The sequence below is a fragment of the Sus scrofa genome, chromosome 1 (genome assembly GCF_000003025.6).
Source record: "Sus scrofa isolate TJ Tabasco breed Duroc chromosome 1, Sscrofa11.1, whole genome shotgun sequence".
NCBI classification, from domain to species: Eukaryota; Metazoa; Chordata; class Mammalia; order Artiodactyla; family Suidae; genus Sus; species Sus scrofa.
Genome location: NC_010443.5, coordinates 131,395,883 through 131,422,144, shown reverse-complemented (window position 1 = coordinate 131,422,144; position 26,262 = coordinate 131,395,883). Strand labels below are relative to the sequence as shown.

The 26,262-nt window shown below is 40.6% G+C and overlaps 1 protein-coding gene and 1 pseudogene across 5 annotated transcripts in view; one reads left to right on the top strand and one right to left on the bottom strand.

The window, feature by feature from the left end:
- GPR176 (G protein-coupled receptor 176) overlaps positions 1-26,262 on the bottom strand; it is a 139,636-nt gene that overhangs the window by 72,823 nt on the left and 40,551 nt on the right. The window contains exon 1 of one of the 5 annotated variants that reach the window (XM_013993189.2): positions 13,435-14,614. The exons of the other annotated variants lie outside the window; for them this stretch is intronic. The gene's annotated coding sequence lies outside the window, so the exon portion shown is untranslated. Of the gene's footprint in view, positions 1-13,434; positions 14,615-26,262 lie in introns of those variants that run through there. 5 annotated transcript variants of the gene reach the window in all.
- Positions 1,652-3,096, top strand: LOC100155221 (annotated as a pseudogene).

Below are 26,262 nucleotides of genomic sequence, written 5' to 3'. Positions count from 1 at the left end.
ATTGTTATTTGCTGTTTAATGGACCCATCAAAGAGAACCTATTCATTGGAACTGCCTCAGATAAGGTATCAGAATTGTGCTTGAGTGTCCTCCTGGACTACCATCTCAGCCCCAGAGGAAGAAATTAAACACTTCCTGCCCTTGGAAGCAGTTAATAAGTCTTGTGCACAGAGCTTACTCCAGGGTCGTACGCAAACCTCTCATGGCCCACCCCCTTAAGACAAAGGAATCACACTAAGTGTTGGCTCCTGACTACTCTGACTTTTCGATGTAATCTTCCTTTAGCAAAGCTGCAAACTGGATAATACCTGATTGCTGCTGGGCACCAGCTTAGGGAGAATAACATTTGTTAAGTTTCTGTATCTTGGTGTCCTGCAACTCCAAAAGAGTAAGCCTAGCAGAGATTGCAACCTCTGCACATCTAGAATTTCCAGCTCCATATAATAAGCTGAACTGTCCACTGGCTCAATTATTGTGTATAAGAACCACGTAACCAGCAGTTTCCCGAAGTTGTACTGGACTTTATGTAACATAAATCCAACCACAAGAGCTTAAACTAAGAAAGGATTTTTTTTTCTCATATAGCCAAAGTCCAGAAGAAGATGGGGTGGCCTGCTGAAAGAAGTCATCGAGGCAAGGGCCCAGCTTCTAACTTGGTATTCTGCCATTCTTAGCATGTGGCTTGTGTCCCCAGAGCTGTAAGATGGTTGTTCCCTCCCAAGGTATGGCAATCATATGCTAGACAGAAAGGGTAAAAGTCCTAGCCCAAGGGCAAAGGCATGTCCCAGATTAACCTGCCCCTTTCTACTGGGGGGGGGAAGGTATTCCCAGAGCTCCATCCAGTAAGTAGTAAGTAAACTTCCCCTTACTGGATGACATGGGCCCCGCCCTCCACCTGAAAGGGAGTCTTGGAAGGCATTTTTATCTGGGCACGTTGTTGCCTAAACAAAATAAGGGTCTTCTAAGAAAGAATAAATAATAAGAGGATAGATGCTGAGTAGAGAATGAGCAGTGGCTGTCACATGATCAAGAACACTTTAGGTTTTGCACCATTTTCACAAGGCAAAAGCTACTGGCTCAAATTTCAAACTGTCTACTAACTACAGAGGTTTTTTTCCTCCAAGAAATAACTCTAAGTTCCTGATCCTTTACTATCAAACTTACTCTTCATGACTGACTTATCTTACCCTGCTCCCCCAAAAAGGATTGACCACACTCTAGAAAACAATCACAAGGATTTACTGGCTCATCAGCATCCTCTGAAGGAACTGAGCAAACACTCTAGCTTTGCACTGTTTGCTAAATGTTTTTCCTGCTGATTCCAAGTAAGACTGTGTCTGTGCCATTTTTTAAAGCCAGGAGGGTCTCCAAAGCAAATCAGGTAAAGAAGGGTATGGAGGAGAATGGGAATGCAAAATAAAAATAAGGCTGCCCCTACCTCCTTGCTCCAAGGCAGCTGCTCCTGCCCATTAATTGAATCATCTGTTGTCTCCAAAGTAATTTAGAGACATCTAATTAATTGTGACATAAGTATCATAGGACTGGATAATTACAACACATCCACCCTCCCAGGCACTGAAGACAATCCCCTGGTCTACATTATCCGCCAAACACTATCCCTCCCTTCTAAAAAACTCAGTCATGTAGAACAAGACACAGAGAGGAAGACACAAGTACTCCAAATCTCAGACTGAGTAGATAATTCAAGGCAATTTCCCTGCTTTCACAGGGGAATGCTAAATAATGTGTCTTTAGAAATGGGAATATTGGATTTGTCTGCCAAGAACTGTGAGACTCAGCAAAGAACTTTACAGGAACGCTCCCACCTGCTGGAAAGCAGCCCAGTAAAGGCAAGAATACTCGCCTAAAAGGAGCAAGATCTGGGGGCTTGCTGCAGCCCAACATGTCCAGATAAATTACTTCATCTCCCCTGATCCTGATTTTCACATCTATAAAATGACAGTATTGGGCACTCCCTTGTTAAGGGTGGGCGGCGCGGCTGCTGAGTGGGTACCAGCACAGGGAAGTCTCCCTGCCTCCCTCTTTCCACTCGCTGCTAGTGCCAGAGCTTGCCAGCATGTCCGTGGTGCCGCCCAATCAGTCACAGACCAGCTGGGCCCAGAGGGGTCAACCAGTATGGCAACAAGTACATGCAGCAGACCAAGCGCCTCACCCTGGAGCGCACCATCAACCTGTACCCTCTTACCAACTATACTTTTGGTACAAAAGAGCCCCTCTATAAGGACAGCTCTGTTGCCACCAGATTTCAGCACATGAGGGAGGAATTTGATAAAATTGGCATGAGGAGGACTGTAGAAGGGGTTTTGATTGTCCATGAGCACCAGCTACCCCATGTGTTACTGCTACAGCTGGAAACAACTTTCTTCAAATTACCTGGTGGTGAGCTTAATACAAGAGAAGATGAAGTCTGAAGGACAAAAACACTTAATGACAGAGATACTGGGTTGTCAAGATGGAGTCCTGCAAGACTGGGTCATTGATGATTGCATTGGTAACTGGTGGAGACCAAATTGTGAACCTCCTCAGTATCCATATATTCCTGCACACATTACAAAACCTAAGGAACATCAGAAATTGTTTTGGGTTCAGCTTCAAGAGAAAGCCTTATTCGCAATCCCTAAAAATTACAAGCTAGTAGCTGCACCACTATTTGAACTGTATGACAATGCACCCAGATATGGACCCATAATTTCTAGACTCCCTCAGCTTTTGAGCAGGTTCAGTTTTATATACAACTGAATTCCTGCACAGCAGAAAAGTAAGAGAAGCTATCTCTGTGAGCACAGCTATACACAGTGTAGAATAAACATGCTAGCAAGGTGTTTTTGGTTTTATCTCTTTCCCAATCCCTAAATTGTCACCTACTTTCTGTTGTTTGAATAGTAAAGTTAATACGAAAAACCAGATTGTGGTGTAAGCAAATGTGATAATGGTTAATTTACTTTTGGTTCTTCTCATAACTTTCTTATATAACATTAAAGAAAATGGACTTCTTTCTAAAACAAAATTTTAAAATGACAACATTGGACAAAATCAAAGATGTCTGTGTTGTTTTCCCTCAGCAGTGGGCCAAATGAACAGAAACACAGAAATGTGGGGATGAATGATTTTTAAAATGTTAGTGAGTTGAGAGAAGCCACATTTGACATATGAATACTAGAATGACAAGGCAGAGGTCAAGGGCACAAAAAACAATTTACTCATACTCGGTCTCCGTTTTGTCAACCATCATGCCAATATCTGGGTTTCATAACATAATGTTAGCAGAATTAAACTACAGCTGCTGAAAACAAAATAACTACGTTCACCTTCAGCTGTAATGGCTACTGACCTGAGCCTGCTAGTAGCAGCATGTCACATAACGGTGATCCTTGGGAAGGGGATTTGTCCCTACTGGCCTACCGAATTGCGTGGGCATTCTAATTTAAACAAAGAAACAAACAAAACACCCCAAACGTTTCCCAAGCTTAACTGCAGGAAAAGTTAGGCTGCTTTCTTTCCAATGGGACACAGGTTGGACCCCAGGGAATCTCCAAGGCTATTCCTAACAGTCTATGAATCTAAACCAGTGGTTCTCAAACTTTAGTGCACCTATGAACCGCCTGAGAAACTTATTTAAATGCAAATTCCTCAGTCCCACTCCAGAGACTTTGGTTCAGAAGGCTTGGGATGCATCAGAGAAATGGGAATTTTAGAGAAGCAGCACAAGGTGACTGTGACATAGATAATTCAAAACCCATAGTTGAAGACACAATGGTCATTCCAAAGCAGTTGGGAGGGGTCCTTGTACTGGAAAGAGGCCTGGGTTTCCTTTCTCTTCTAAAAATCACACCATCAAGAATTAAACTTCTAAACCAACATGATGAATATGTAAATCCTTGCCTCCAAGGAAGATGGAGAGGACATGGGCATGAATGGAGCAATGCCTATTCTAGACACAGAGAGATAGATGGTTCACAATACATCCTGGCTGGAATGATGTTGCTGAATAAGACGGTCCAGCATTAGAAACTACGTGCAAACGAATTATTCATTCAATAGGTAAAAACAGTGTGGGCAGAGGTCCTGGAGAGCCCTGAAACACAAGCAGGACTTAACACAGCATCAAACAGTTAATTTCAAAAAGTTTGTCTCCTTTCTTCTCTTGCTTATCTAATACTTCTGAGTTGCCTGAGGATCTACCTTCCTAGAGGAAAATCTCATTCCCTCAAATCTCAGCACCTGGCTCAGTGATTCTCAGTAGGAAAGACCTGAGGCTCCTCACCCAGAATCCTAACTCCTCTTCCACAGGAGCACTTATGTCATCCCCCTCTCTGAGCTCTGCCATTAGTAGCTTCCCCAATGCTTTCTTACCCTCATGGAGGATGTAGAACTTTGCAATGCTTTGACAAGATTTCAGTTGCCAGAATCTTATCCACTAAGCAAGCTTCCAGCTTATTAACTTTTTTTGGCCATGCCTGTGGCATGCAGAAGTTCCTCGGCCAGGGATCGAACCTGCGCCACAGCAGTGACCCAAGCAGCAGTGACAATGCCAGATCCTTAAGCCACTAAGCCACCAGGGAACTCCTCTAGCTCATTAACTTTTAATTAGAGAGGTAATGGCTTATAATTTATCACCTCCCCTGGATTAGTTAGGGAACTGGAACTCCAAGCAAGACCCTTATCTTTTCTGCCCTTTAATTCCCACCCCTTGTGGCACACTGCCAACACTCCTGGTAATGCAAGGCTTAGGGTCTCTGCCACTCCAAGGTGGAGACAATTCAGAGAGCAGTTCTACTGCCTCCCTCACAGCCCTGCTTCACACCCAGCAAAAATAAAATAAGCCCATTCCATTTTTCTCATTTAATAAATTAAAATGTTACAGGATCTTGATTCAAGTTGTCCCCAAATATGAGAATGCTAGGGTCTCAAAAAATTGAAATTGGAAACTTCTGAATACCTTTCACTGGGATGTAAGCTCCATGAAGGCAAGGACTTTGATTCATTCCTATGTCACCATTACCTAGATAGTGCAGGCCATAGAGCAGGTGGACAAATAACACTAAAAAGAGCTACTTTCAGCATCTCCATAGACTTTCCATGGGCTGGGCCTAAGCCATATCCCCTCAATCCTACATTTACAGTGGCAAGCAGGAGCCTGTTTCCAGCTCAAGAGAGTTGAATGTACACACCTCCACTTCAGCGAGATCACACAGCTTGAAATTGGCTGTGATGGGAATATTGACACCATGAAAACTGGCAAATGCAACAAATCAAGGCTTTTTTTTTTTTTTACTAGACTGAGATAGTTGTTAGACATTTATCAACATACCACTGCCAGAGTTCCCGTTGTGGCTCAGTAGTTAACAAATCCGACTAGGAACTATGAGGTTAGAGTTTCGATCCCTGGCCTTGTTCAGTGGATTAAGGGTCCAGCACTGCTGTGAGCTGTGGTATGGGTCGCAGAGGCAGCTCAGATCCTGCATTGTTGTGGCTTTGGTGTAGGCTGGCAGCTACAACTCTGATTAGACCCCTGGCCTTAGAACCTCCATATGCTGCAGGAGCAGCCCTAGAAAAGGCAAAAAGACAAAAAAAGAAAAAAAACAAAACAAAACAAAACAAAAAAACAATGCCCTTAAGACCTACAATGTCTCTTTTTGATGAATATAAGTGCAAGACCATTCAGCTTTCGGCACTTCCAATCTGGGAAATAAAGCAGTATCTGTCAACTCATTTTGTCAAAGTATCAATTCACTCAGTTCCTGATTTGGGTTTCCTGCAGGTCTCTATAGAAAAGACTGCACTGAAAATGAAGGGGCTCCTTTGCGAGGACATTTCCCATTTGCAGAAGGTTACAGTTAATTAAAGTTAACTGAGCAAAGTCAAGTCTGACAAGGGAAGTGAAGAGAAGAGGTGAAGGGGAGATTGAGGAGGTGAGCCTCAGGCCCAGCCTCTGGAGATGCTGAATGCAAACAGCATGGAACATGGAACATACTGAACAGTATGGAACCATACATTCTGGGTTTGACTATAAATTATACTCTTAAATTTTATTTTCAAACATGTTTATAACATTTACTATGTGCCAGGCACTAGTCGCTCTGCCTAGCAAATGTTTACTCATTATTCTAGCTACAAGTACTAAACACAGCAAGTGTTCGCTATCATCCAGTCTACTGACTCTTGCCCTTTTGCTCATGAAAAACCAGAAGCACAAATCTGCTGACCACCCACTTCATGGTTCTGGGCTTGCTCATGGTGAGAAAACTAAAGTGGAACTGAGGTCCACCTGACCATGAGTGAGTTGGACTTGACTGGATCTCCTTAGCTGTCCCAGACTAAATTTGATACTGTATTATATGCCCCTCCAAATTTACAATTGTGGAGTTAGAAAAAGACAGAAGCCAGGAGGAGGAAGCAGTCGGTATTGCCATAGGCCTTCTCCTCTTTGAAGGGGTAGAAAACCTCTTAAATTCTTTCCAGCTATGTAACAATGATGATAATGAAGATAAAACAAACAATAAGGCTGGTTTCATGTACCTCTTCAGATATTACACACTGATAAGAAATTATCTCCCTGGAGTTCCCGTCGTGGTGCAGTGGTTAACGAATCCGACTAGGAACCATGAGGTTGCGGGTTCGGTCCCTGCCCTTGCTCAGTGGGTTAACGATCCGGCGTTGCCATGAGCTGTGGTGTAGGTTGCAGACGCGGCTCAGATCCCACGTTGCTGTGGCTCTGGCGTAGGCCGGTGGCTACAGCTCCAATTGGACCCCTAGCTTGGGAACCTCCATATGCCGCGGGAGCGGCCCAAGAAATAGCAACAACAACAACAACAACAACAAAGACAAAAAGACAAAAAAAAAAAAAAGAAATTATTTCCCAGAACCAGGACAGTAGCAACAATAAATAGAAAAATCTTTTTATAGAGTAAATGATATACCGGTAGCATGTCCTCATGTTATTTTTGAGCCAAAATAGGCTACAGCGCCAGAATGAGACTAAAATACTCAAGGTAGATGTTTTAAAATCAAAGCGAAAACAACAGTTTAGCTGAATAATTTAAGCTATCAAGATGGACTGATTTGCAAGCAACTTGAATTTTGGAATTCAAGCACACAAAACCATTATTTAATTTTCTTTCCAATAGATAGTCTATTTTAATAGAAAGTTAATCAAAATGTTTATCGAGTGTACATTATGTGCCAGCACTAGGCTAGGTGATACAGGGGAAAAAAGAAAGTATAAAATACAATCCATATCCTCAGGAATGGAAAGATTTACTTAGATGAAGAAAGAGAGAGAAAGCAATCCCTACTGGGGTAATGGCACAAAGAGAGAAGAGTAAGATTCAAGGTTAAGGAAAGCAATCTCCTGCAGTAAGAGGTCATCTTGGGTAGATAGTGTAGAGCCAAGCAGGATACATAAAGCACATCAAGAAGGAGCAGAGGAACTGAGTTAAGTAACACAACTTAATGAAATCGTGCTTAGAGATGATAGCAGGTTATGGGGAGGAAGGAGAGATGGTGAGTTTCTATCTTAACTTAGCATGTTTTCCATTGCCTTATTGAGAAACAGGATCTTTGCAGATGTAATCCTGGTAAGATGAGGTCATACTGGATGAGAGTGGTCCCTAAATCGAATGATAGTGTCCTTATGAGGAGAAGAAAGGGCACAGATAGATAGACACGACACAGGGAAGAAGGCCATATGAAGATAGAGGCAGAAAGTGGAGCAATGCTGCAAACCAAGGAACGCCAAAGATTGTGGGCAGCCAGCAGAAGCTAGGAAGAGGGATGGAACAATTCTCCCTCAGAGCCTCCAGAAGGAATCAACCTTGCCCACACCCTGATTTTAGACTCTGGCCTCCTGAACTGCAAGAATAAACCTCTGTTTTAAACCAACTGATTTGCAATGGTCAATTACAGCAGCCCTAAGAAACTGACGCAGCCATGCCCTGTGCAGTAAATGTGTGAAAATGGAAAAAATCAGATAAGAGCTTTCATTATTTCCTGATTCATTTATAATAATTACCATTTTATGTCACCTTTTGAGGTGGTTCACAGTCCTACAGGTCCTCAGACTACACTTTGAAGTAGCTAGGAACTAGAAGACTTGGTGTAAATTATTTTAACTTACACTAGCAATTTAGAGTATCAAGACTATTGACTCCTCTCTGTCTCTTTTGGTTCTCCCACCAGTCAACACACACAACTGAAATACACACTGAATTCACACAGCTGTGAATTAACAGTTTTGACACTACATTAAAACTGAGATAGATATAACAGTCAGTCATGCCAAGTCTTCAATGGACTGCAAAATTCTCCTCTTTGTTTTTTAATTCTAAAGAAATACTTTTAATAAGTCCAAAACCGCCTCTCCCCTCTACCTTTCACCTTCATACACCTTTTTTTTTTTTAGGGCCGCTTATGGAAGTTCCCAGGCTAGGGGTTGAATCACAACTGTAGCCGCCAGCCTATGCCACAGCCACGCCAGATCCAAGCTGCATTTGAGACTTACACCACAGCTCACAGCAACGCTGGATCCTTAACCCACTGAGCAAGGACAGGGATCAAACCTGCATCCTCATGTATACTAGCCAGATTTGTTTCCACTAAGCCGCTACAGGAACTCCCTTCATACACATTTTTTAAGGCAATTTAAAAAAAAAAAAAGAAGAAGGGGGCCCACTGGGCTCGATATTCACACTAATTTTATATCACAACACATAAAATTCAGTAAAAGTTTATTATCCTATCTTAAAAACGGATAATGAGAGTGGCGAGGATTTAATGATATAGTACTGTGGAATAAAAGAAACCTCAGCTAAAACTGGACTGGGGACAGGCCTATAGAGGGAGCTCTCAGGCTTCACCATGCATAGTCAATTACTCCAGAGACACCCACGTCTCTAACAGAAAGGTGAAGCCTCCTTTACAGTTCAGCAGGAAGAGGAAAACTTCTTTTCCTGTTCCCAACAGCCCACCCAATCAGAGACTGTAAGAGCCCAACCAATGAGAAGCCGCCATACTCTGGACTCCCAGTTTCTTCCAATGGACTCTTTGGTTCTTACAGCCCCCCAACTCCCACCTTTTCCCTATAAAAGCAAGTTCCCCTGCCTTGTTTTCTGGATTTGCCTATGGTCTGTCTTGGTTCACATATCCTCAGTGGCAGTTCCTCCCGATATTCCTGAATAAACTTGAATAGACTTGTTTTTGCTGGTAAAATAGCTGACTGTTCTATTACAGAAGTTGACAGTATGAATGATGACTGTACTAAAGCAAAGAATACAAACATTAATAATATTTAACAATCATTGTGCTAGGTGTTTCACAGATATTAGCCCATATCCTCCCAACATTATGATACAGATAAGTAAGAAAAGTGATGCTCAATTACATTATTTATCCTTTCCTCTGCTTTCAATTATCAAGAACTTGAAAAGTGATATTAAAAATGTATTGGCATTCCCATTGTGGCTCAGCAGATTAAGAACCTGATGCTATATGTCTGAGGAAGCCAGCTCAATCCCTGGCCTCACTCAGTTGGGTTAAGGATCCAGCATTGCCACAAGCTACAGTGTAGGTCGCAGATGTGGCTTGGATTCCATATTGCCGTGACTGTGGAATAGGCCTCAGCTGCTGCTCTGATTCATTTCCTAGCTGGGAACTTCCATATGCCGCAGATACAACCATAAAAGAAAATAATAAAATAAAGAATAAAAATGTACAAACAAAAGTCCGTAACACCACACCCTTCCTAGGAAGTCATACCATTGAAAAAGAAACTTGGACAAAGTTTTTTTTTAATTAAAAGGTATTCATCACAGTATTATTCATCACAGTTCAAAAAAGAAACATTCTCAATGTCCAGAAATACAAGAATTTTTTTTCTTTTATTCTTTTTTTTTTTTTAGGGCCGTACCCACAGCATGTGGAGGTTCCCAGGCTAGTGGTCAAATTGGAGCCCTAGCCGCCAGCCTATGCCACAGCAACACAGGATCCGAGCCACGTCTGTGACCTACACCACAGCTACAGCAACGCCCAGATCCTTAAGCCACTGAGCAAGGCCAGGGATCGAACCCGCAACCTCATGGTTCCTAGTCAAATTCGTTTCTGCTGCGCCATGAAGGGAACTCCAAGAATTGTTAAATGATTAAATAATTGAATATATCACATGTGTTTAAAATGATGCTTTCAACAAATGTTCAGTGACATGAGAAAATAGTCATGAATATTATCTTCTTCACAATTTTTTATGTTTTCTAAATTCTTTATTATTTTACAATGAGACAAATATTATTTTAAAAGTAATAAATGCTGGACCAAAGACAAAATGCTAGCAAGTAGCAGAACCTGGACATCCAGAACTGTCTGATTCTAGAGCCCTTTGGCCCACTACACAACACTGATCCTATCTAAAGTCCTCTTTTTAATCCCAGGAACATTATCCTCAAAAAAAGGAACAAGTTTGGCATGAACTACTTTTTCACAAAAAAAGACTATTATGACTATAAGCTTTCTTGGTTTTCTGATGCAATCTACCAGAGGCAGAGTTCAGTTTGAATAAATGTATTATGCTGAAAGGCAATATAAACCAAGTGAGTCATTTATCCAGAGATAGACTGGCCAGAAATCAGTGAAGAGAATGGAAACTAGAGCTCCCACTCCAGGCATTTCACCTAGAAAGTTATTCATCAACAGATCCAAATACCTGGAGAAAAGGGAATTATATCAGCCAGTGTTTTACCCCTAATGAAGCTGACAATCCTTGTCCTCTTTTGCGTGCCTTCCTCTAGGATTCCTCGGAATCTAGAACACAGAATGATGTAGCCGGCAGAAAACTAAACTGCAAAGAACGGTTCCTTAAAAAAAACAAAAGTATTTCCTTCATTTAATTTCAAGTAGTTCACATATTTTACATTCACTCCACACACATTTCAGAATACCTATTGTGTACAGAGGATTAAGATTTATCTCTGCAACACACACATTAAGACCATTTCGCAAATAAAGATTTACGTCTATTAGCCCTTCAACTTCCACCTTTCTCCATCATCTTCTCATATCTGCAAGTGCCATGGCAACAATGCATCTGATAGCAAATTGCATTTGTTGCCTGAGAGACCACGACTGCAGCTATGGAAAGCATTTTAAAATTTCATTAAAAATGTTTATTTGGCCATAGCCTAGTTTCTTTTGGATTTAATTTAATTTACTTCGAGGTCTGAGTCTCTCTAGCTTGAATAATCAGCTAATAATCCATCAAGTCCTCAGTGTCTGCATCTTTCCAGGCAGCTCTCCATCTCTATTCCCTGCTACTGTCAAGAAATTCCAACCAAAAAAAAGAAAAAAAAAGTATCTGGTGTTGCCATGAGCTGTGGTGTAGGTCACAGACGAGACTCGGATCAGGCATTGCTGTGGCTGTGGCTCTGATTCAACCCCTAGCCTGGGAACCTCCATATGCCTCAGGTGCAGTCCTAAAAAACAAACAAAAACAAAGACAAAAAAAAGAAATCCCAATTAGTTTAGTGATTTTCATGAGGCCACTCTCTAAGCTAGCAAGAGACTTTCTCACTCTGCTCCCAAGGGTGGTCAATGCTTGATGTGGTCAAAGTTCTGAATTATCATCTTAAAAACTTACCATTCATCACTGTCTCTGTGGATCACATTAGTGAAAATATTTTCATAATGATAAAATATTTTACTGCTTCATTCCTATGAAGCTATAATGTCAACGAATATTGTATGGGTCATCTAGACTAAATCACACAATGATAAACTAATTAAAAACATTCATTTCTCTCTTCATTTGCAGACTGATAGTCAAGTCTTTCCTTTTTAAAAAGTAAGATTAGGAGTTCCCGTTGTGGCTCAGTGGTTAACGAATCCGACCAGGGAACCATGAGCTTGCAGGTTTGATCCCTGGCCTCGCTCAGTGGATTCAGGCTCTGACGTTGCCATGAGCTGTGGTGTAGGTTGCAGACATGGCTCAGATCCCGTGTTGCTGTGGCTGTGGTATAGGCCGGCAGCTGCAGCTCCAACTGGACCCCTAGCCTGGGAACCGCCATATGCCATGGGAGCAGCCCTAGAAAAGACAAAAAGACAAAAAATAAATAAATAAAATAAAATAAAAATAAATAAAATTAAAAGTAAGATTAAAGTTCCTGTAATGGCTCAGTGGTTAACGAATCTGACTAGCATCCATGAGGATGCAAGTTCGATCCCTGGCCTTGCTCAGTGGGTTAAGGATCAGGCATTGCCATGAGCTATGGTGTAGGTCGCAGACGTGGTTCAGATCCTGAGTTGCTGTGGCTGTGGTGTAGGCCAGCAGCTGCAGCTGCAACTGGACCCCTAGCCTGGGAACCTCCACATGCTGCAGGGCCCTAAAGGGCAAAAAAATAATAAAATAAAATAAAATAAAATAAAATAAAATAAATAAAATAAAATAAAATAAAATAAATAAAATAAAATAAATAAAATAAAATAAAAATTAAAATTTAAAAATTAAAATAAGATTATGGTGACTTTACCAAGTGACTTGGTACCTTAAAATCCGTCAATAAGAATGACCATCATCATGTCAAGATAATACCTCCTTATAGTAAATCAGTTACAGCTGCAGGCTAGAGGGGGCAAGCACAGATACCTCTCCTTTCAATTATTCTTGAATTATGCAAATATTAAATATAAGCAGATATATTAATTTAGGTTTATAAGAGGAGACAGAAAAGAATATCTGAAGAATGAGAGCAGTTAGTCAAGGAAGAGCTTTTATGGATGAAGGAACAACAGAAGCTAAGGCAAAGAGACTGGAAAGAAAAGAATGTGCCCTGGGAGCTATAGCTGGTTTGGAATCCCTGGAGTGTTTAAGAGATGAGCTGAAGAGGTAAACAGGCTGGACTGCATAATGTTACTATAAGAAGCCAGAGGGAATGAGGGGTCCAGTGAAGGGTTCGAAAGAGGAGAATGACATGATCAGAGTTGTTGATTGAGGAACATTCAGGAGAGGATAAAATGGAAGTATGAAATTTAGGCTCCTCTCCCAAGAAACTTGCCTGTGAGAAGAAAGAAAGGCACTAAAGGGGAAGAAATGCAAAAAAGGAGCCAGAGGTAGCAAGAGATATTAAATATAAGGGAATGAAAGAGATAACTTTTGGAGGATATAAATGTTGATGAGTTTCTTAGTGTTCAAATAAGAACTGAAGACATTTACCTACCAGAGACCTCCTTCCTGCTCTAGAGAAACACTCAAATCTAGATCTGTCCAGAATACCAAGTCTTCTGGTTCCTAGCTATTCAGAGTACAGTCTGAGGGCCAAAGAGTATCAACAACATCTAGAAGTTTGTTAGAAACACAGAATCGTAGGCTCCGCCCCAGAACTCCTGAATCAGAACTTGCATTGTAACAAGATCTCTACCAGATTTACTTACACATTGAAGTCTTAGAAGCACAATTACAAACCAACTCTGGAGCATTTTAAGGAACTGTGGAGAACAGAAAAGGAAACAGAAGACTGAAAACAGGGAAAAATGGAGAATAAAAATACATAAAAATTCACATTTGTCTACCTGACACTAGTATGAATTATTGTCAGGATGGCCAGAAGTTATCAGTAGAAGCCAGTATTCACACACAGAATAAATCATGCCAGATTCTTATTATTATCTATCAGTAAGCCTAGGAGATGCAGTAGACATATCTGGATTTCAGTAAAGTGTGTGATAAATTGTCTCATACTTTCATAAACAAGATTTTAAAAATATGACCTAGGTGATAGTTATATTCAACACATTCATAATTGTTTTAATAATTATTCCAAAAGGACTTTGACTAGTAAATTAAAACTGATATAGGGAGTTCCCACCGTAGCATAGTGGGTTAAGATCCAGCATTATCTCTGTGGTGGCATGGGTTCAATCCTGGCACAGTGGGCTAAGTAAGGACCCAGTGTTGCCACAGTTATGGTGTAGGTCGCAGCTGTAGCTCAGATTTGATCCCTAGCTTGGGAATGTCCACACCTGTGTAGATATGGTCAAATAAATAAATAAAAATAAAACTGACTTAAATTACCAGATCTCTAGTTACAAGACTTCAAAAATTCTCTTCCTAGACCTTTCAACACTTTTTTAAAAATGGATAATTTAGACAGAGATAAAAAGATACATTGTTATTACCACTGAAAGCAATAATATCACAGGACAAAATAAGGACCCACCCCCTTCCCCCACAAAATTAACAGACTCATACAAAGAACTAAAACATTTTAATTAAATTTAGATGAATTAAAATGATTAAAATTAAAATGTTAATCGTACCTCCTATGTTGAATAAGGATAGGATGATGAAAAAGCAGCATACAGAAGTACGCAAAATAAGGGCTTGAGAGTTTTAGAGATGCTAAATTCAACACGAGTCAGTTTTTTTATATTAACATGAGGTCAATAAGATAATATGTGAGTTCAGCTGAACCTACATGCCAAACTCTGCAACAAAATAATAGTCATATTTAAATTAAAAGGTGCAGATGGGATTAAGATGGCGGAATAGAAGGACTGGAGCTCAACTTCTCTCCTAAAAACAACAAAACTCACAACTAAAGGCTGAGCAATCTCCACCCAAATGGCCCAGAAACCTTAAGAAAGATACCCTACTCCAGAAGACAAAGAGGAAGCCACATCAAGAGGTAGGAGGGACGATTTTGTGATATAAACAACCCCATACCTCCCAGGTGGGAAGCTCCACAGACTGGAAACTAACTGGTTCACAGAGACTCACCTACAGGAGTGAGAGTTCTGAGCCCCACATCAAACCCTCACCTTCGGGGATCTGACACTGGGAGAAAGAGCCCCTGGAGCATCTGACATTGAGGGCAGTGGTGCTGGTGCACAGGAGCTCCATGGGATTGGGGGAAACGGAGACCCCATTCTTAAAAGGCGCACATAGACTTTCACGTGCACTAGGTCCCAGGGCAGAGCGAGGTCTCTATAAGAATCTGGGTCAAATCTGACTGCAGTTCTTGGAGGACATCCTGGGAAAACAGGTGAATGCGGCTTGTTGTGGGGGAAGGACATGGGAAGAAAAGCTCTTGGAATATTCATCAATGTAGCTTTCTCTGGGGGTGGCCATTTTGGGAAAATCTGACCCCACCCATTAGCCAGCACTGAGAAGCCCCAGGGCAAACAACAATCCAGGTGGGATCACAGCCCCACCCATCAGTAAACAGCTGCCTAAAGACCCCTCAGGCATGGAGCCAACCTCTAGTCTCACCCAGAGACAAAGCCCCACCCACTAGAGGGATAGGAATCAGCTCCACCTACCAGTGGGCAGGCATCAGCCCCATCCATCAGGAAGAATACAACAAGCCCCCATACAAACTTCAGCCACAAAGGGGGCAGGCACCAGAAGTAACAGAGGCTACAACTCTAGTATCTGTAAAAAGGTCACCACACCAAATACCTATAAAAATGAAAGACACAGAACTATAACTCAGATGAGGGAGAAAGGAAAAACCCAGAAAATCAGCTAAGTGATGAGGAGATTCTCAGCCTCCAGGAAAAAGACTTCAGACTGTTGATGCTGAAGATGATGCAAGACATTGGAAATAAACTGGAGGCAAAGATGGATAACTTACAGGAAACACTGAATGAAGAGATACAAGATATAAAACTTAAGAAAGAACAGATGCAAAATAAAATAACTGAAATAAAAAATTCACTAGTAGCAGCCAACAGCAGAATACAGGAGGCAGAAGAATGAATAAGCAAGGTGGAGGACAGGTTAATGAAAATCACAGATGTGGAACAGAAAAGAGAAAAAAAAGGTTGAAAACAAATGATCAAAGACTCAGAGAACTCTGGGATAACGTTAAACAAACCAACATCCATATTATAGGGGTGCCAGAGGAAAAGAGAGAGAGAAAGGGAAGAAAAATATTCGAAGAGATAATAGCTGAAAATTTCCCTAACATGGTAAAGGAAACACTCACTCAAATCCAGCAAGCACAACGAGTACCATATAAAATAAACCCAAGAAGGAATACACCGAGACACATATTAATCAAACTGACCAAAATTAAAGACAAAGAGAAAACACTGAAAGCAGCTAGGGAAAAGAAACAAATAGCATACAAGGGAACCCCGATAAGGTTATCAGCAAATTTTTCAGCAGAAACTCTGTAGGCCAGAAGGGACTGGCATGACATACTTAATGTGATGAAAATAAAAAACCTCCAACCGAGATTACATTAACCTAGCAAGGCTCTCATTCAGATTTGAAGGAGAAATCAAAACCTTCACAAAGAAGCAAAAGCTGAGAGAATTCAGCAACACTAAACCGGCTTTACAACAAATACTAAAGGAACTTCTCTAGGCAGAAAAGAAAAGGCCGCAACCAGAAACAAAAATACCACAAATGACAAGGCTCACCAGCAAAGGTATACATACGGTAAAGATACGAAATCATCCGTGCACAACTATGCACCAAAATCAGAAATCGCGAGAAGAGGAGGGTACAAATGCAGGACACTGGAGATGCACTTGCAATTAAGAGACCAACAACTGAAAACAATCTCGTGTGTATATATATAGACGCTTATATCAAAACTTAAGAATAACTGCAAACCAAAAATCTATAATTCATACACAAACAAATAAGAAAAATCAACGCAAATACAACACTAAAGGTACTCATCAAACCAGAAGAGGAGAGAACAAGAGAAGAAGGGAAGAAAAAAGAGCAACGCAAACAAATCCAAAACAACTAATAAAATGGCAATAAGAACATACATATCAATAATTACCTTAAATGTTAATGGACTAAACGCCCCAACCAAAAGACAAAGACTGGCTGAATGGACACCAAAAAAAAAAAAAAAAAAAAGATCCACATATATGCTGTCTTCAAGAGACCCACTTCACTTCTAGGGACACATACAAATTGAAAGTGAGAGGATGGAAGAAAATATTCCATGCAAACGGGAATCAAAAGAAAGCTGGAGTAGCAATACTCATAACAGACAATATAGACTTTAAAATGAAGAATATCTTAAGGGACAAGGAAGGTCATTACATAATGATCAAAGGATCAATCCAAGAAGAAGATATAACAATTTTAAATATCTACGCACCCAACATAGGTCCACCACAATATATAAGGCAACTGCTAACAACCTTAACAGGACAAATCGACAATAACACAATCATAGTGGGGTCTTTAACAACCCACTTGCAGCAACGGACAGATCATCCGGACAGAACATCAATAAGGAAACACAGGTCCTGAATGAAGCATTACACCAGTTGTACTTAATAGATATTTCTAGGACATTCCATCCAAAAGCAACACAATACACATTCTTCTCAAGTGCACAGGGAACATTCTCTACGACTGACCACATCCTGGGCTACAAATCCAACCTTGGTAACTTTAAGAAAATTGAAATCATATCAAGCATCTTTTCCAACCACAACACTATACAACTGGAAAGCAACAACAAGAAAAAAACTGCAAAAAAACACAAACACGTGGAGACTCAACAACATGCTACTAAACAACCAATGGATCCCTGAAGAAGTCAAAGAGGAAATTCAAAAATACCTAGAAGCAAATGACAACAAAGATACGACTCTCCAAAACCTATGGGATGCAGCAAAAGCCATTCTAAGAGGAAAGTTTACAGCAATACAAGCCCACCTCAGGAAACAAGAAAAAGCTCAAATAAACAAGCTAACTTTATTTACATCTAAAGCAGCTCGAGAGAGAAGAACAGACAAGACCTAAAGTTAGTAGAAGGAAAGAAATCACAAAGATCAGAGCAGAAATCAATGAAATAGAAATGAAGGAGATCATAGAAAAGATCAATGAAACAAAAAGCTGGTTCTTTGAAAAGATCAACAAAACTGATAAACCCTCAGCCAGACTTACCAAGAAAAAAAGAGAGAGGACTCAAATCAATAAAATTAGAAATGAAAAAGGAGAAGTAACAATGGACATCACAGAAATACAAAGGATCATAAGAGACTCCTACATGCAACTACATGCCAATAAAATGGAAAACCTAGAAGAAAGGGACAAATTCTTAGAAAAGCACAATCTTCCAAGACTAAACCAAGATGAAATAGAAAAGATGAACCGACCAATCACAAGCACTGAAATTGATACTGTGATTAAAAAACTTCCAGCAAACCAAAGTCCAGGACCAGATGGCTTCACAGGCAAATTCCATCAAACATTTAGAGAAGAGCTAACACCTATCCTTATGAAACTATTCCAAAAAATTGCAGAGGAAGGGACACTCCCAAACTCATTCTGTGGAGCCACCATCACCCTGAGAGCAAAACCAGACTAAGATACCACAAAAAAGGAAAATCTCACTGATGAACATAGATGCAAAAATCCTCAACAAAATACTAGCAAACCCATCCAACGATACATCAAAAGAATTGTACATCATGATCAAGTGGGATTCATCCCAGGGATGCAAGGGTTCTTCAATATCCACAAATCCATCAGTGTGATACACCACATTAACAAACTGAAGAATAAAAACCACATGATCCTCTCAATAGACGTGGAAAAAGCCTTTGCCAAAACCCAACACCCATTTCTGATAAAAACCCTTCAGAAAGTGGGCATAGCGGGAACCTACCTCAACATAATAAAGGCCATAGATGACAAACCCACAGCGAACATCACTCTCAATGGTGAAAAGCTGAAAGAATTCCTGCTGAGATCAGGAACAAGACAAGGATGTCCGCTCTCACCACTATCCTCCAACAGAGTCTTGGAAGTCCTAGCCACAGCAATCAGAGAAGTAAGAGAGATAAAAGGAATCCAAATCGGAAAGGAAGAAGTAAAACCATCCCTATTTGCAGATGACATGTTACTATACCTAGAGAATCCTAAAGACTCTACCAGAAAACTGTTAGAGCTCATCCACGAATTTGGCAAAGTCGCAGGATACAAAATTAATACACAGAAATCAACGGCATTTCTATACACTAACAATGAAAGAGCAGAAAGAGAAATTAGGGAAGCAATCCCATTTACCATTGCATCCAAAAGAATTAAATACCCAGGAGTAAACCTACCTAAAGAGACAAAAGACCTGTACTCCGAAAACTACAAGACACTGATGAAAGAAATCAAAGACGACACAAATAGCTGGAAAGACACACCATGCTCTTGGATTGGAAGAGTCAATATTATCAAAATGATACCTAAAGCAAAATGATACCTAAAGCAATCTGCAGATGCAATGCAATCCCTATCAAATTACCAGTGGCACTTTTCACAGAACTCAAACAAAATATTTTAAAGTTTGTTTGGAAGCACTAAAGACCCAGAATAGCCAAAGACATCCTGAAAAAGAAAAATGGAGATGGACGAATCAGGCTCCCTGACTTCAAACTATACTACAAAGCAACAGTCATCAAAACCGTATGGTACTGGCACAAAGACAGAAATACAGATCAGTGGAACAGGATAGAAAGCCCAGAATTGAACCCACGCACCTACAGCCAACTCATCTATGACAAAAGAGGCAAGAATATACAATGCAGAAAGGACAGCTTGTTCAATAAGTGGTGCTGGGAAAACTGGACAGCCACATGGAAAAGAATGAAATTAGAACACTCCCTGACACCATACACAAAAATAAACTCAAAATGGATTAAAGACCTGCACATTAGACCAGAGACTATAAAACCCTTAGAAGAAAACATAGGTCAAACCCCCTCCAACATAAATGACAGAAACATCTTCTCAGATCCACCTCTTAGAGTAATGACAATAAAAACAAAAATAAACAAATGGGACCTAATTAAACTTCAAAGTTTCTGCACAGCAAAGGAAACCCTAAACAAAACGAAAAGACAACCCACAGAATGGGAGAAAATCCTTGCAAGTGAATCAACTGACAAGGGATTCATCTCCAAAATTTATAAACACCTTCTACAGCTCCATACCAAAAAAAAAAAAACAAACAACCCCATCCAAAAATGGGCAGAAGAGCTAAACAGACAGTTCTCCAAAGAAGACATACAGATGGCCAAAAAACACATGAAAAGATGTTCAACATCACTCATCATTAGAGAAATGCAAATCAAAACCACGATGAGGTACCACCTTACACCAGCCAGAATGGCCATCATCAAAAAGTCTACAAACAATAAGTGCTGGAGAGGGTGTGGAGAAAAAGGAACCCTATTACACCGCTGGTGGAATTGTAAATTGGTACAGCCACTGTGGAAAACAGGATGGAGATTCCTCAGAAAACTCAACAAAGAACTACCATTTGATCCAGCAATCCCACTCCTGGGCATCTATCCAGAGAAAACCATGACTAGCAAAGATACGTGTACTCCGATATTCATTGAAGCACTATTTGCAATAGCCAAGACATGGAAACAACCTAAATGTCCCTCAACAGAGGAGTGGATCAAGAAGATGTGGTACATATACACAGTGGAATATTACTCAGCCATTAAAAGGAACGAAATATCAGCATTTTTAGCAACATGGATGGACCTAGAAATTATCATGCTGACTAAAGTCAGCCATACAATGATACACCAACATTAAATGCTTTCTCTGACATGTGGGATCTGAAAAAAGGACAGATTGAACTTCTTTGCAGAACAGATGCTGACTCACAGACATTGAAAAAGTTATGGTCTCTGGAGGAGACAGTTTGGGGGGTGGGGGGATGTGCTTGGGTTGTGGGATGGAAATCCTGTAAAACTGGATTGTGATGATCATTGTACAACTATAAATGTAATCAATTTATTGAGTAATAAAAAAAGAAACATAAAATAAATAAAATTAAAATGGGCAGCAGAGATCTAAACTAGTTTTTGCATTTTGTAACTTGAGACAGTACACAAAGATCCCATGGTCAAAATTAGAAATGCCTGATATTAACAATAAGAGGTCCTCATATGTAGACAAAATTGAAGTGGAGAGTACTTTTTTTTTTTTTGGTCTTTTTAGGGCCAAACCTGTAGTGTATGAAAGTTCCCAGGCTAGGGACTAAACCAGAGCTGCAGCTGCTTGCCTACACCACAGCTCAGAAACACTAGATCCTTAACCCACTGTGCATGGCCACGGATCCAATCCAAATCTTCAAGGACAGTAGTCGGGTTCATTACCACTGAGCCATGACGGGAACTCCTGCCCACATGCTCCTTTGCTATCCATATTCTAACAGAAGATCTGCATGCTAAATCAGTCACAATTCTCCCCAAAGCCAAATAGCCCTTAGTTGGTCCTTCTGATCACCCATTTGCCCCCTCTATCCTCCTTTGTGCCAAGCTTAACATGACCCTTGACTGTATCATGTATGTTTCCATAATTACACTGCTTGTGACTATTTTGTTAAAGACTTAGTCTACCAGTTTGGGATAATTGCTGCAGATAGTAGTTATTTTGACAACATACTTAGGCTTAAATCACCTAAGGGACTCTGGTTGCCTGGGAAGTCTGGATTGGTGACAGGTGGTATTACAAGGCCTTAATTATTGAGGTATCACGAAGCCCCAGAAGAAGATGGGCATGAATGGAAGAGCTGAAGGGAAAAGGAGCCCAAAGCATTAGGAATGGCATATGACAAGACCCCCAGAGATGGTGCATATTGTCTAAATTTTTTATTTCGATCTCAATTAAAGTTTTGTACTTTTTAAAAAAAAATCTGCATAGAATAAAAGGATGACTTAGTGTTTTCCTATTTGGGTAACTTCAGACAGTTCTATCATGTTTCTGACTTCCAAGTACTAGCTGAACCTCCATAACGAGATATGAGGTTGAGAGACAGAGAAACAGCACCTAAAGATAAGAAGTAGTCACATAATCCCACCACTACTTTTATAAAAGGATATACCTCAAAAGGCGACCAACCTCCTGTCTTTTGAATAAGTAATTTAGTAATTACTTACAGGGTGTGGGTTCAGATGAAGAGGGCTGGTAAGGGCCAAATTAGGAAATAAGATTTTCTCATTCATAAAATTTTTAGGTGAATTTCTTTATCTAAGTTAGATCTGAGAAGGGGCCCCGCCTATTCATATTTAGAGTATCGATTTTTTCCATATTACCTTCAAACCTTAAGCAACACTAGCCATGAAAAGATGGGCAGAGGAGTTCCCTGGTGGCCTAGTGGTTAAGGACTCAAAGTTATCACAGCTGTGGCTAGGGTTCAATCCCTGGCCTGGGAACTTCGGCATGCTGCAGGCATGACCAAAAGAAAAAATAGGAAAGGAAATGAAACAAAAGGAAAAGAAGTGAAAGGAAAGGAAAGGAAGAAGGAAGGAAGGAGGGAGGAAGAAGAAAAAAAAAAAAGATGGGCAGAATTGGTACCAATAACCCTCAAATTAAATTCCTACTTCCAGAGTTCCTGTCATGGCTCAGTGGTTAACAAACCCAACTAGTAACCATGAGGGTGTGGGTTCAATCCCTAGCCTGGCTCAGTGGGTTAAGAACCCGGTGTTGCCATGAGCTGTGGTGTAAGTCGCAGACACAGCTTAGATCCTGCATTGCTTTGGCTGTGGTGTAGGCCGGCAGCTACAGCTTCAATTAGACCCCTAGCCTGGTGAACCTGGAAAAAAAAAATTTTCCTACTTCCTTCGAATCCCAGTCACTCTCTTTGCAAGAAAAAATTGGCTGAAAACAATGTGACTTCTCCCCTAGGAAGCAAAAAACCAAGTCTTCTAGTGATATGAGCACTAATCTTAGATAATCAACCTTCTCCCTTTCATTTTCCTGACATCTGCCCTCATTGCCCAGCTCCTGGGGCTATAACAGGAGAGTGTGTATGATGCCCACCCATCATCTCCACAGATGCGAAGAAGTTGGCTGGTCATCCTTGATATCAGTGTTAAAGTGTGACTCACCTGTTCCAAAATCACTTAGAGTACTCATTAAAAATATAGGCTCCAAGATCCCATGCTAAATCCACTGAAACAGAATTTCTGATGGTGGAACTCAGGAATCTGCATTTTTAACAAGTTATTTTTATGCACACTTGTTTAAGAATCTCTGCCTCACAATGATAATCACAAAGAGAGGCAAAAGTGATTTACCAAGTCAACCCACCACTCAACAGCAGGGCCAGGCTAGTATCAATGCTCTTAAGCACCTGAGGTGAGCCTCCCCAACTAGAGCCCACTGACGTGTTACTGACAAGAAAAACAATTTGGGAGTTCCTGTCGTGGATCAGTGGTTAACGAACCTGACTAAGATCCATGAGGACTCGAGTTCAATCCCTGGCCTCGCTCAGTGGGTTAAGGATCCGGCTTTGCTGTGAGCTGCGGTGTAGATCGCAGACGCAGCTTGGATCTGGCATTGCTGGGGCTGTGGTGTAGGCTGGCAGCTATAGCTATGATACGACTCGACCCCTAGCCTGGGAATCTCTATATGCCGCGGGTACGGCCCTAAAAAGACAAAAAACAAAAACAAAACAAGAAAAAAGATTTGGTGTTCTTCAGAGAAAAGTCCTGTTCAAGCTTAACAATAACGACATCCCACAGAGAAACAGCCCTCAAGTCCTTAATCCTGCCTTTCATGTGGCAAAAGCAGAAAGCTTCATTTTAGGGCTTCTCATAATTTGTAGAATCATCGTTGGTAAAGATTTTCAGCCTTGAGAGAAGGCCACAGAAACAACGAGACAAATACAAAAGGTGCTATTTTCATCAATCAGTGAAAGGGTCTAGAAACCAAAATTTGATTATTTTGTCTCTGCTTGAGTCTCGCTTGAACTCTGTGTTCCTGGAAATTAAATTCACACTCAGGTTGACTTCAGAGAGTTATTGTTTCCTTTCCATTTATCAGCCTTTGGAAGTGTTTTTTTGTCGTAAGACACTGCACAGGAAGCCCCCACAAAAAGCAGTTGTAATTAAAGGTGTAAATGAGCACACACAGGGATGCCCAGGGAACCAGGGAGTAAATATCACAAACCCTCTAACATGAGGCATAAGTGTCCTCAAGCATTCTCACTCAAAAAATCCAAAGTCAATCTTAATACAAGGCACTCTCTTAATTACTTTATTCAGAACAGTTAATAAATTACTTTATTTGGAATTTTGTCTAGAGAAGGTATTATGACCTGAAATTACCTAAGTGTTACCTTAGGCTTTTTGTAAAAGTCACCTGATGGAATAATTTTAAAAGGAGGCAATGTTATCATTCATCATTCCTGGGCACGTTAACTCACAACTGCAGTTTTATAAGGTCTTATCAAAAAGCCATATGTGATTATTTCATGGAGTTTGTGAATGGGGAGGGGGAGGAATGCCTTAAAGAAACCAGAATGGTTACCTGTGGGCTTAAGCTGAAGTTTCATTGCAAGTTAAAAAAAAAAAAAAAAAAAAAAAGAGGCAGAGTCTCTTGCTCACACTCACACAGCTTAGAAGTGTTGATTGGTCCTGAAAAATTGTATGAGGTAAGTCTAAAATGTTTCCAGCAAAAGCAGTTATGATATCAAAGACATATGTGGAAAGGATCTGAGCAAAATTCCTCCATGAATTTTAAGTAGAAAAAAGAGCATTTCTAAATTAACGTACTGCCTTGTCATTGGAATTGGAAAATTCCACCAAGGCATCAAGATACAATAGAGTACACCATAGTAAGGTATCAACAGGTAGAGACACAACTTTTTCAAAGTTATGTTCAAGTGGTTACAACACTTGAATCTTCACCTGGAGAGTATAAGAGAACAGACGGAGAGCTGTGAGTGGGCACTGAGTCCTGGCCACCCAGGCAAGAAGGGAGAGGGTGTCCATCTCTCCCCTCAAGTCTAGTGAGGGGTTTCAGCAAGCCCATGCAGACAGCTTGATGTGTCTCCTACAATTGGGGTTCACAATGAATTGTGACTGGTTCCTGTCTGAGAAACTTAGAGGGCAAGAAATAGACTGATGAGTTGCTCGAAGAAGCTAGAGCAAGCAGCCTGCACCCCAGAATCTGTCGGGGCCAAGGATGCATGCGTGTTCCCTTGGACCAGACGTGGGCCAAAGTATAAGCCCAATGGCATGGGGTCAGGTCACAGCTTGTCAAAGAGGTAACTACAGGGGCAAACAGCTTTCAGCAGAAAGAAGGTACAGGTCCAGCAGCATTCACAGGGGCTGAGGACAGACTAAACTATCAACCAAGAATATGGGAGGGCATCACCACTCTCAGAGGACAGGTGACAGCCCAGAGAACATGAAGCCACTTACAACAGGATCAGTCTTTCTGGCCCTTTCTGGCCCTCCTACATCTCTTGCCTCCACCCCCATAAATCCCTCAACCTCGCTTTAATCCTGACCAGAAACCTTGACCAGAAACTCAAGGCAGGGAAGAAAGCCAACCAGACTCTTTACCCAACTTCAAGCTTCTTCCAGGCAACAGGTGTGAGGTGGGGATCACGGGGAGGGAACTTTTCACTTTCAATCAAGTTTGGTGTTTTGCCTCTTCCATCAGACTTGCACCCTTTATGTACTAAATTTAGAGTGTTTTGTGACCTAATAATAATTAGAAAAGTTGTAGCCATGCTTTTATTTAAGAAGTCATATATTGGAAAAGAATTTGAAAAAAAAAATGAATCTGTGTATAACTGAGTCAGTATGTTGTACAGCAGAAATTATCACAACATTGTAAATCTTCTGTACTTCAATTAAACTTTTAAAAGTTAAGAAAAAGAGAAGTCATATAAATGGAATTGAAATTAAAAGGAACGAACCACTGATGCACACAATTTGGATGAATCTTCAGGGAATAATACTGAGTGAAGAAAGCACACCAAAAGGTTACATACTGTATTATTCCATTTACATTGCTCTTGAAATGACAAAATTACAGAAATTGAGATCAAATTAGTGGTTGCCAAGTAAGAAGGGGTGAGAGCAAGAGGAAAGTGAATGTGATTTTAAAAAGGCAACAAGAGGAATCTTTGCTGTGATGGAAATGTTCTGTATTTTGACTGTATTGACATCAACATACTGGTTATGATATTGTTCACACCATACACACAGGCCACATGTGTACCATTGAGGGAAACTGGGTAATGGGTACCCAGCTTCTCTCTGTATTAGTTCTTGCAACTGCATGTGAATCTACAGTTATCTCAAGATAAAATTTTAATTTTTTTAAATGCTGAAAGTTGTGTACAGAGCAATGGAAGAAGTGATGACCTTTACTACACTGATTCCATTCTGAAAACTGAAAATACTTGGTCTGACTCATTTGTAGAACCATTTAGCTGTGCAAAAAATCAGAGTTTTCAACTTCATATTTGC